The sequence below is a fragment of the Nannobrachium achirus genome (genome assembly GCF_963921795.1).
Source record: "Nannobrachium achirus genome assembly, chromosome: 19".
Classification (NCBI taxonomy): domain Eukaryota; kingdom Metazoa; phylum Chordata; class Actinopteri; order Myctophiformes; family Myctophidae; genus Nannobrachium; species Nannobrachium achirus.
In genome coordinates this window covers 7,390,053-7,402,004 of record NC_137826.1, presented here as the reverse complement: position 1 = coordinate 7,402,004, position 11,952 = coordinate 7,390,053, and the positions used below count along the sequence as shown (strand labels likewise).

At 45.6% G+C, this 11,952-nt stretch overlaps 1 pseudogene across 1 annotated transcript in view; it reads right to left on the bottom strand.

Annotated features, from left to right (window-relative positions):
* The window catches only part of LOC308304333 (transcription factor COE1-like), a 173,138-nt pseudogene that overhangs the window by 138,763 nt on the left and 22,423 nt on the right, over positions 1–11,952 (bottom strand). The window contains exons 5-6 of the transcript in view: positions 9,326–9,399; positions 1,624–1,692 (exon numbers count right to left, since the gene is read on the bottom strand). The product of the transcript in view is annotated as a transcription factor COE1-like (transcript). The remainder of the gene's footprint in view (positions 1–1,623; positions 1,693–9,325; positions 9,400–11,952) is intronic.

Below are 11,952 nucleotides of genomic sequence, written 5' to 3'. Positions count from 1 at the left end.
GTTTAAATCATTTTTAAAATGATAAATACAACACTGGCTTTCAAGCAGTTTCAAGGGGCACACTTGACCCTTCTCAGGGGCACACCAAAGGTCCCCAGGCACAGTGGTTGAGAAACACTGCTTTACACCACTGGTTAAGACTACGACACTGAGAGCCACATGTAACGCTGCTGGTCTATACAGCCACATCCTGAGTGTTCATAACTGGACCAGAAGGCTTCATTTTTACAGGTTGAGAGTTAGATGATTTGAGCTGTTCTAGGATTTCATGAACAAGATCTCACCCTAAGCTTTCCTTCACAAAAACAAGGGCAGCGACTGCATTAACATAAAGGTATACATGCACACAGAGGGTTAAAAGAACTGCCAAGGAGACATCACGTTAAAATGAGGTTGGAACTCTCTTTTCTCTCTCTCTCTCTCTCTCTCTCTCTCTCTCTCTCTCTGTCACTTTTTTCTTTGCTCATGACCCATTTTCTCCTGTACTGCAGCAGGAGAGATGGAGAGACATAGAGAGAGAGAGAGAGAGAGAGAGAGAGAGAGAGAGAGAGAGAGAGAGAGAGAGAGAGAGAGAGAGAGAGATGGAGACATAACATCACTATATTCGCTCGCTGATTCCCTTACACTGTTTAACTCACGATTAAAAACGTCTATGTTCCAGAGAGCATTCCTGTGAATTACCTTTTGCGTATGGTTGTCTCTTGTTTCACTGGTATGCATGGTTAACATTTCTTGTCTCATTTGTGTTAGCTCGTTTCGTTTTATCTCGTTTGTTTTCTTTGTGAAATTCCTGTTGTTGTGCATTCTGTCTCATGTTTGCGCAGCACTTTGTGTCTAGAAAAGTTATTATTATTAGGCTGTTATTATTTTTAGAGGACGGACCGATACAAACATAGAGGGACAGACAGACAGTTGACCACACAACCGGCAGACACCCTCCAACAACAAAGACTGACAGACAGACAGACAGACAGACAGACAGACAGACAGACAGACAGACAGACAGACATGCCGAGCAGCAGCGCACAGTTTTTTGCAAGTAAACAACAGCTATGTTCATCTGAGCAATGTTTGTTCACACAACTATAAAGGCATGTAGGTGTGTGTGTGTGTGTGTGTGTGTGTGTGTGTGTGTGTGTGTGTGTGTGTGTGTGTGTGTGTGTGTGTGTGTGTGTGTGTGTGTGTGTGTGTGTGTGTGTGTGTGTGTGTGCGTGCGTGCGTGCGTGCGTGCGTGCGTGCGTGTGTGTGTGTGTGCGTGTGTATGTGAGTGAGTGAGTGCGCACACACATGCTCAATCAGACAATCTCCTTCCCAATGCTTTCCAGCCTGTCTTCCAGGCCAATAATGCGGCTCCAACAACAGCCACATAGCTAGTGGAACGCCATCAGATGATAAAGCTTTACTGTCATTGATTCAGCATGAACACAACAACGGAACATGAAATCCCACAAAAGCACTTGTTGGACACCTCAGCAAGGTGGGCACAGCCTCCCATCCATTGTGCGCGTGTGTGTGTGTGTGTGTGTGTGTGTGTGTGTGTGTGTGTGTGTGTGTGTGTGTGTGTGTGTGTGTGTGTGTGTGCGTGTGCGTGTGTGTGCGTGTGTGGCGACAGAGACACGGTACCTGTCGATTATGACGGGGTCCGACGGGGTTTCATTGCGGTTCCCACAGCTTTTCTTGTCACAACACCGACTGGGGGAGAGAGAGAGAGAGAGAGAGAGAGAGAGAGAGAGAGAGAGAGAGAGAGATTGAGGAACATTGTTTAAAATGAAAAACATGTCATATCAATGGAGCTTGCACAAACTGTGGTTTGGGCCTTGTAGGTTGTGTGGAGGGGTGTCACACCAAATTCTGGGACTCGGGGACCCTAGTAACTCCGTACCACTTTCCCCCCCCTTGTGACGCCCCTGATATCAACTTGGTTGAGGAATTGTGCGCACAGCAACATTAGATGAACCAAGTAATGAAGTACGTCATAACTATATACTTAATTGACTGGGGCCTTCCATGTATAATGTCTGTAGAGCCTACTTTACTCTGCCCTCTCCTTTCGTCCCCGCGCACCAAATCTCTCCGCCGAAAATCACGATCTACAAGCTCTGCAACGCGTCGGATGGAAACATTGTATGTCCAATAATGTTAATTTCTTATTTATCATTTGAAAAAGTATTTAAAATAGTGAAGATAGCAGATCCACAAGCGCTTGTAGATCGGCTATCTTCACTAGTTTTGTGCGACAGTCATGTACGATGAATCAGGGCTTTACTTTACGAAAACAACGTACACATTTGAAACTTGGAGATACGAGGTTTTCTGCCCGACAGTGACGATATGAGCTACTATGAACACAGACATAGTGACCAGTGTGTGAACAGGTGTGGTGGTGAGAGACAAACATGACAGACAAGCGGGAGGACAGGAGGGGACAGGGGAGGACAGGGGAACAAGCGGGGGGGTTTGAGGTGTTTGTCAGAGGCGACCTTTCGTTTGCCAACGGGTCTGAGCCGTGTGTATCTATTCTGCATCTAGCTTAAGGCAAGACCCAAATTCAGAGTGAACATTTTTAACTCAAATCTTTGCTTCTGGGGGTCCCTGGAACAAAATATTTTGAAATGGGGGTCGGCGGCCAAATACATATCATTTTGGGGGTCCTTCCTTGACATGACAAAGTTTGAGAACTAACTGATATATAGGCAGATTCTACTAAATGTCTTCTAAATCCTAAAGCCCCTATCAGAGTCTGCGGTGAAGAGCCTATCACCGCACATTTTAGGTGATAAACTATCCACCTAAAGTGAGAAAACAAGTGGAGGCCATCATAGTCAGTCACGGTGAAGTCCTATCACTGTGACTGACTGGTCCAGATCGACCAATCAGTGAACGGGGTGATGGGCCGGTCTGTCTGAAAGTAAAAACAGAGAGATGTGTCGGGGTTGAAGATTTATCCACCGCGAGTAATGACGTAATGTTGTAGTTTTATGACTTAAAAAAACTACACCGCGGTGGATAGCTTATCACCGCGGTGCCTATATGGGCATAACAGTTTTCTGAATTTTTTTTAATAGTAATGTTGCTACAATATATCAGTGGTTCTCAAACTCTGTCATGTCAAGGACCCCCAAAGTATGTATTTGGCCGCGGACCCCCATCTCAAAATATTCTGTTCCAGGGACCACCAGAAGCAGAGATTTGAGTTAAGCCCTAAGCTATTGGTTTAGGGCCTCAGACCCGTTGGCAAAAAACGAGCACGCTTGTCAAGGGGGGGAGGAGGGGGAGAAGGGGAGGGCGAGGGGAGATGTCTAATGTTACACCACCCCCACCCCCACCCGGACCCCACCTCCTCACCGTCACAGATGGCAGAGGAAGGAAGAAAGAGATGGATACATTACACCTCACCCATTGTCTCTCTCTCTCTCCATCTAACTCTCTCTCAACCTCTCTCTGTCCCGTCTAGGGCGGCTCGCTGTCATTCTCCTCTGTCTCCCTCCCCTCCCCTCTTTCTCTCCCTCGCTATCTCACGGTCGAGCTTGCTTCCCCTTTTTTGTTTTGTTTTTGTCTTTCCCTCTCTCTCTTTCTCTCTCTCTCTCTCTGAAGTGGGTCACGACACGGTCCCGCTGCGGCGGAGCGACGGCAACGGCGGAGCGGGGAGAGAGAGAGAGAGAGAGAGAGGGAGAGAGAGAGAGAGAGAGAGAGAGAGAGAGAATTCAATTGAATTAAAATGAGAGAGAATTGAATTGACAGAGAGCGAGGAGGGAGAGAGAGATGTAAAAAGGGAGGATAGGTGAGGACAAGAGGGGGCAGAGAAAGGCGAGAGGCCGCAGACGGATAGATGAGAGGGGTGGGCCTGGGGGAGGGGGGAAAGGGGGGCTCGGGGTCCTCAAATACCCTGAATCCTGGTGATCTAATCCCTGTTGCTCTCTCTACATCTCTCTCTCTCTATCTATATATATACAGTAAATATTCTCTCTCTCTCTCTCTCTCTCTCTCTCTCACTCCGACCGATCTATACAAGTGCACAACGTGCCGTGTAATTTCCGACATGTTGTGAGTTTATAAACTGTCTATTTACAGTACGGTAAAGACATTTGGTGTAGAGGGCAAAAGTAGGAGACTGGGGGACTCCCATCAACTAAGCACAGTATTTACAAAATAGCCGATCTACAAGCATGCGACGCGTTGTGCTGCTATTTTGCAGGGTTGAAGTGGTCAAGTCTCTAGATCAAGTCTCCATTGGCTTGACGCTTGTATTCTTTTATTTGGACAGAGATTTGCATATTTGTCTTCTGGTAGTTTGCACTATTTCGTAACACGCTGTGTTTGGAATATGCCTTGTTTTTGTTTCGTTTCGCTTGTTTTTGCATCACTGTCTGTCTCTCCTATACGCTGTCTGTCTCCCTCATAGCTTTCATACTGTCTGTACTCTCCTACACTATCTCCCTCTCAGCTGTTGACGGACTATGCTTATGAGCCTTTTTAGATCAGTTCTATTTTCTGTCTGCTTCTTTACAATCGAGTACAAATAGAACTGAACGCACATGACATGCATCGGCGAGCGTGACATATTAGCCGTGTGTTACTGTAACAGTCGCATTTTTGTTTGCGGCAGCACGGTGTTGTTTGTGTATCGACCGGAGTATTTCAGGTCACAAACTTTAACCACTTTAACCATTACTTTTTATACTTTAGCTGTTAAAAAATAGCAGATCTACAAGCTCATAGCGCGGCACCGAGTGCCGCGCTATGAGCTTGTAGATCTGCTATTTTTGAAAAAATGTTCAAAACATCTTTGCTTCTGGAGGGGTCCCTGGAACAACATATTTTGAGAAGGGGGTCCGCAGTCAAATACATATCATTCTAGGTGTCCTTGACATTAAAAAGTTGAGCACCACGGATAAAGAAAAATACGTTTTTTCAGAAAACCATTAGGATTTAGAAGAATCTTTAAGGCATTTTTCAGGTCTTAAATCGGTTAAAAGCCGGTTTTCGGGGGTAAAAAAACGCTGTAAAGAAGATGTTTTGTGGACGTGCGGAGGCTGTTTGTGAGGCGGTGTTTCTGTGTGCGGGTAGCGGTGGTGCTGAGTGGTGACAGGCCGGCTGCGAGCATATGGCTAATAGCTGCTCGGTGACAATGAGCTACACTGATTAATGGACCACACCCTCCACTCTGCCTGTGTGCACGCGCACGTGTGTGTGTGTGTGCGTGTGTGTGTGTGTGTGTGTGTGTGTGTGTGCGTGTGTGTGCGCGCTTGTGCGTGTATGCGTGCGTACAGTGATGGTGGCGTTGGCATGAGGCCGAGAGGCATATCTTCACTGTCCGTCAGAAACCTCGTATGTCCAAGTTTGAAATTTGCACGTTTTCTTTGGAAAATCAAAGCCCTGCCTCATCATATGAGACTGCTGCACAACACTAGTGAAAATAGCAGATCTACAAGCTATCTACGAGCACATAGCGCCTCGTGATGGGACAACGATGATACACTTTAGCGCATGTGTGTGTGTTTGTGTACTGTATAGTGTGTTTACTTTGGACACGTGTGTGCGTGTGTGTGTGCGTGTGTGTGTGTGTGTGTGTGTGTGTGTGTGTGTGTGTGTGTGTGTGTGTGTATGTGTGTGTGCATGTGTGTGTGCATGTGAGTGTGTTCTCATGCTTGTATACGCATGAACATATCATCACTGTCGGGCAGGAACCTCGAATCTCCAAGTTTCAAACGTATACCTTTTTTTTCGTAACGCAAAACCCTGCTTCATCACACAAGACTGTCGCACAAGACTAGTGAAAATTGCCGATCTACAATCACACAACGTGTGCTTGTAGATCTGCTATTTTTAATAGTTTTAAATCATTTTTTAAAATGACAAACACAAAAGGAACGGTTTTGGACATACAAGGTTACCACCCGCCATCAACGATATACGCGCGTGTTCTGCATGCCCATCTGTGCGCTCACTCGTGCGCGCGTGTGAGTATTATGTGCACGCGCGTGCACGTTGCTCACATAAGCCTCCTGCTGCAGCATCAGCATGTGCGTACACGAGGGCGCAGCTGTAACTTTAACCTCTCGCTGTATGGTGACAATGACACTGTACACCCGTCCCGCTGCGGACACACACACAGGCACAGCCCTGCTCCGTGCTCCTTTCACTGCTCAGAGGGCAGGGTCCGTTTGGTTCTATCCGTGCACTCCCAGAATACTTAATAAGGGTTGCGTTTGGTTTCATTTGAAGTGCACTCTCACAGTTCTCACCCTTCAGGTGTTCATTGTTGTACACTCCCAGAGTTACACCCATTGAGATCTGACAAATATCGGAGAAAAAGGCTAATAAATCATACTTTTTCGGCACCGAGTGACGCGCTATGAGCTTGTAGATCTGCTATTTTTGAATAGCCAAAGTATTAAAGAATTATGGTTAAAGTTGTTACGTGCAGACACAGATGCGTTCCCTGTCTTAAATGAATACCCAGTAAGGGTCCATTTGGTTCCATACGTTTGCATTTGTTTGCTAATACTCAGCATTGTACTATAAGTGTAGTAAGCAAGTAAGCCTTGCCAAGCCATGAGGCCCATAGGGCAGGAGACTATCTCCTATAACGTTAGGCGGCTTGATTTACAAGTACACCCCCTGGACATAACGCTAGACTTATACCCCAAACCCTTGATGCTGAGTGCCAAGCAGGGAGGCATTAGGTCTTTGGTATGACCCCGGCCGGGGAATCGAACCCCAACCTAGCAATCTCAGGTCGGACACTCTAGCCACTAGGCCGCTGAGCTGGCATCGCGTAGCAGTGTAGTAGCCACTGATAATTATACTGGACTTGGCCGTACTGCGGCAATTTCCCCACAAAGCGCTCCGCTGTGCTCTTTGCAAGCTGAACGAACGGCTATGACAAACATAGCATATGGCACGCTCTCTGAACGACTGCACAAACGTTGCGTTGCGTAACACATTAATCACGCACACATCCACCGCCTTGTTCAGGCACACACAAATTAACAGCAATAATTTACCAGACGAACTCGCTGCCGCCGCACACAAGTATTCATAAACCCGTTGCTAAATCGCATCAGAATTTCAATGTGCGGGAGGGGAGGAGGGACTCGCGTAAACTTTTTTCTTTTTTTCGTTACCCGAACGCAGCTTGGCGTGAAAAATGGACCCCGTGCTTTAAGATGAAATATTGGGGTGTCTTATTTCCGGCGGTTTTAAAAATACTGCTTATCTGGTGCACGTAGAAGAGATATCTCAATTTATAATGTTAAAGTTATAGTGGTAGTGAAGACAAGGTCACGGAATGAGAATAACTTAATTTATGTGCTAAATGTGGGGGTTTAGAACTCTCTGCGCGCACGTGTGTTTACGAGTGAATATGTGTGTTTGTATAAGCATTGCTAGTGTGTGTTTGTAAAAGCGTTTGAGTATAAGTGTATATACTGTGTGTACAGTATGTGTGTGTGTGTTTGGTTGTGTGAAGGTGGAAGTGTGCGTATAGCCGAAACCTCTTATCTCCATATTGTGACCGTAGGTCGCAGTTAAGTATGAGAAACGGCACGCCATGTCTCCGTCCGTCCGTGTATCACGCTCTGACATCACTGTGATGTCAGGGGAACCACACTAACAGAATCCCTTTTATGCTCTTATATGGAGATCCCTGATGCCATCAATATTAAGCTCATATCTAACAGGACTTCATATGGGAATGCCCATATATGGAGGAAGACAGCCCATATCTGTGTGGCTGGTTCTACAGACAGGGATCTCCGTATATGGGCATGAAAGGGATTGTATGTATGATGACAGATGTCATAGACGTCATAGGACTTTCGAATAGCTGAGTAAGCATGTTTGGGCTCTCACAGCATATCTCCATATAGAGTACATGGATCTCCATATATGGGTACCAGGGGTCTCCATATATGGGTAACTGGTCCAACTTGCCAAGACATGGCGCGACCTCGCCCGCCGCTTGTCGCCCTTAGGTGTCTTACTGGTAACTTTGTATGTTTTGTCGTAAATTAGAGCCCCAATTCGTCAGAATCGTCATATACAGGAGTGTCGCATGAGAGACGTCGTGAGCTTGCAGATCGTCTATTTTCACTGTTAATAAAAAAGGAACGCTTTTGGTCATACAAGGTTTCCGACCGACAGTGACTATATATATTTGTCTGAGCGAGCGTGTGTGCGTGTGTGTTTTTTGCTATGCCCATAAGTTAGTGTGCGTGCCAGTTTATATGAGCGTGTACGCGCGCGCGTTGCGAGAGCCCTCGCCTATATTTCATGGTCAGATCGCGGAGGAAGAGCCATTTGTTAGCTGCCGAACAACAGGAGAGTTCAGATTGACTAATGAGTTTCTCTGTGTCCTAATTAACCAGGCATCACACGTGCACGCACTCACACGCGCACGCACACACACACTGTTTTTTATACTGCAGCCTATAGAACGGGACGGTAGAAAGCGTCTATAAATAGCGCTCTTCTCCTCTTCTCTCTCCCAACCCAGTTCTGGAGGAATTCATCTTTGGATTATAATTAAGGCGTTTCGACCGGGAGCGCATTATTATGCGTTATTGTATGCTTTAACTGTTGAAAAATAGCAGATATACAAGCTCACAGCGCGGCACCGAGTGCCGCGCTGCGAGCTTGTAGATCTGATATCTGATATCTGATATCTGAATATTTTTGACCCGATTCTATAAGTGTCTTCTAAATCCTTCTGTTTTTTTGTGAAAAACGCATGTTTCTATGTCAGTGGTGCTCACACCTTTTCTTGTCAAGGACCCCCAAAATGATATGTATCTGGCCGCGGATCCCCATCTCAAAATATGTTGTTCCAGGGACCACCCAGAAGCAAATATTCGATTTCCAAATGTTCGCTTTTGAAAATATATATTCAAAGATTTGCCAAACATGTCAAGATCTTCCAAAAATAGCAGATCTACAAGCTCACAGTGCGGCACTCAGTGCCATGCTCTGCAATTTTTTCAATAGATAAAGCATTAAATAATTATAGGTCTAAATGCGTTAAGGCAACAACTCTTGAGAGCAAAAACTCATCTTCCTCAACGGGACGGCGCGCGGCTCTCCATCTCTAACCCCGCGCGCGTGTGGGGGGTGGCCGGGTGGCTGCCGCCGTGTGTGTGCAGCGGTGGCCGCGAGTGTGTGTGTGTGTGTGTGTGTGTGTGAGTGTGTGCGTGTGTGCCTGTGTCTGTAGTACCTCTCTGCATGCATTACGTGCATTGTGTGTTTGTGGAGAGGAGAGGAGAGGAGAGGAGAGGAGAGGAGAGGAGAGGAGAGGAGAGGAGAGGAGAGGAGAGGAGAGGACTCTCACCTGCACATGATCTCGTGTGTCAGCAGCACTCGGCACATTTCTGGGTTTTTATCCTGACCTTCATAAATGATGGCCTGGAACAGAGAGAGAGAGAGAGACATAGAGACACAGTGAGGGATATGAGAGAGAGAGAGAGAGAGTGGCACAGACAGAGACAACACTGTAAACTCCTGAGTTTATAACCAGTGAAACCCTATACTTGGTCCCTCAGGGCTCTATACTAGTGTTGTTGTTTTTTGGTTCACGAAAAATGTCCAGTTTTACCCAGAATGGGTGTCAGTTTAACTATGACATGGTGCAAATGTAACCAAAGACAACTTTATGGCGTCCAATAGGTTTTTACTGTGAAGTGAAACCCTTGATGTCATATGCAAGTCTTTTTTGCTTGTGGCGCTTTCTCTCTTAAAAGCTAAATTCAAGTCTTTTAGAGTGTAAGCAAAGGACATACACAAGGTGTTAGCTGAGTAGCCTTGATGACCACCCATTGTGAATTGCGAACATTTAAGAATGAAGGTCCTTTCACATTGCTGTGTTTTTTCATTGTGTTTTCAAAAAAAAAAAAAAAAAAAAAAAACGTTTTTCAGGCTAAGGAAGGACCCTAGGCTGAGAGAGAGAGAAAGCAGGGACATATAGTGGCGACAGCTGCGAAAACGGGAAAAAAATCGACCCTGATCTGAAGAAAAATAAATAACAATACGGACGAAATAATGGCCGGTAGTATGCAAACGTGTTTGACATAACATGAGGTCGATTATTATTTTTACATGCTCTGAATTTCCGTCTGAAAAAAACACAGCAAGGACCTTAAATATGCAACATTCCTATACTAGACACAGACAAGAAGACAAAACAATACGAGAAGAGAAGAACATTGCTTAAACAAACACATTTCCGGAAAAAAAGACAACTTTTCCACCTCCAGCAATAGTGAACACGTTTTCTTTTTCTTTGCCAGTGTGTGCAACATACGGAAGTTCTAGCCAAACATGCTGCCTCTTTGCACTTTTGCAAGGACACACATGGTAATTTAGTTGGACGGAGATGTACAGCCAGCACAGTCTATAATACCTATACAGTACTAATGTACCGGGTAGAGTAGAGCGCATCGCTGGGCCTAACAATGTACTCCCCACTTTACCACCAGTTAGCATCACACTGCTCCCACATTGACACCTCTGTTTCACACACATGCGCACGTACACACACACACACACACACACACACACACACACACACACACACACACACACACACACACACACACACACACACACACACACACACACACACACACACACACGCACACACACACACACACACACACACACACACGACTGGATGTTGTCTGTCACTGCCGCATGCATCTTGTAAATCACCCTCATATTGTGCAGTCGCGCAGCAAAACAGTGCCCCGCCAACACCCATCATGTGTCACAAACCAAACAGGGGCGTCAATTGGGTATGGCAGGGGTATGCAGCTGCCATACCCTGGGTCCAGGGGGGGAAATAAAAGTTACTTTTAAATATAAATCCATGAATGTCTCTTTGTCTACTGTGCTGGTTATTATTTTGTTAAATTACAGTAAAATAACTACAAATGCAAAATGTCACAACATGGTCACTTTAACAAGGTATTATAATTATATTCTCCACACTTGTATTCTCCCCATCTTGACAAAATGGTATATTCCCAGGTTCCGAAGGTCAGCCGCACAGGTGCAATTCATTATTGTTGATTTTGGCACGTTTACTAACATGCCAAGTTTAGCTGCACTTGAACAACCATTCCAGGCTGCCATATCCGGCCCAAGAAACCGTAGAAACGGGGAAAAAAAATAAAATGTACTTCTTAAAATAAATGTATCATGCCTCTTGCTAAGGTATGGCAACATGACTGGTGTCTTGCGCGCGCGCGAAGGCGCGCGTGCAAGACACCAGTCATGTTGCCATACCTTAGCTTTTTCTGAACTGACGCCACTGGAACCAAAGGGAAGGAAGGAAGGAAGAGCGCGAGGAAGGAAACGCTAAGGTAGCGAGGCGATAACACGCATGACAGGTCACGAAGGACACTCCAACCCCAGGATGTTCAGAGCCTTGTTCCTGACGGGCAGAAACACCTCATAATGCTGTGTAAATAAATGGTATGTGTGTACATTAACGCCCTACTTCATCATCATACGAGACAAGAGTGTCAGTGTCATGCGAGATTAGGGATAATGGCGGATGGGGCGCGACAACTGAATCGAGTTCAACCCAGTGTCCCAATTTTGGCCATTAAAGGCAAAAATGTCCAAAGATTTTCCACATAAAAGGAATGCAGACGCAACAGATCTACGAGCTCATGGCGTGATGCTTGTAGATCAGCTATTTTTTCATACTAATACAAAGTATATAAGTGTTTTACGATTTCAAATACTTATGGTATAGACTAGAGCACCATGATGGATCACCACAAAGTGCTATGCATACCGGAGCACCACATAAATAAGGCTACATACTGTACCGTCACTGTCGGGCAGACACCTTGTATCTCCATTCTCCAAGTTTAAAATGTTTAAGTTTTTTCGTAGTAAAGCCCTGTTTCACCATACAAGACTTTCGCACAAAACTAGCGAAAATAGCAGATC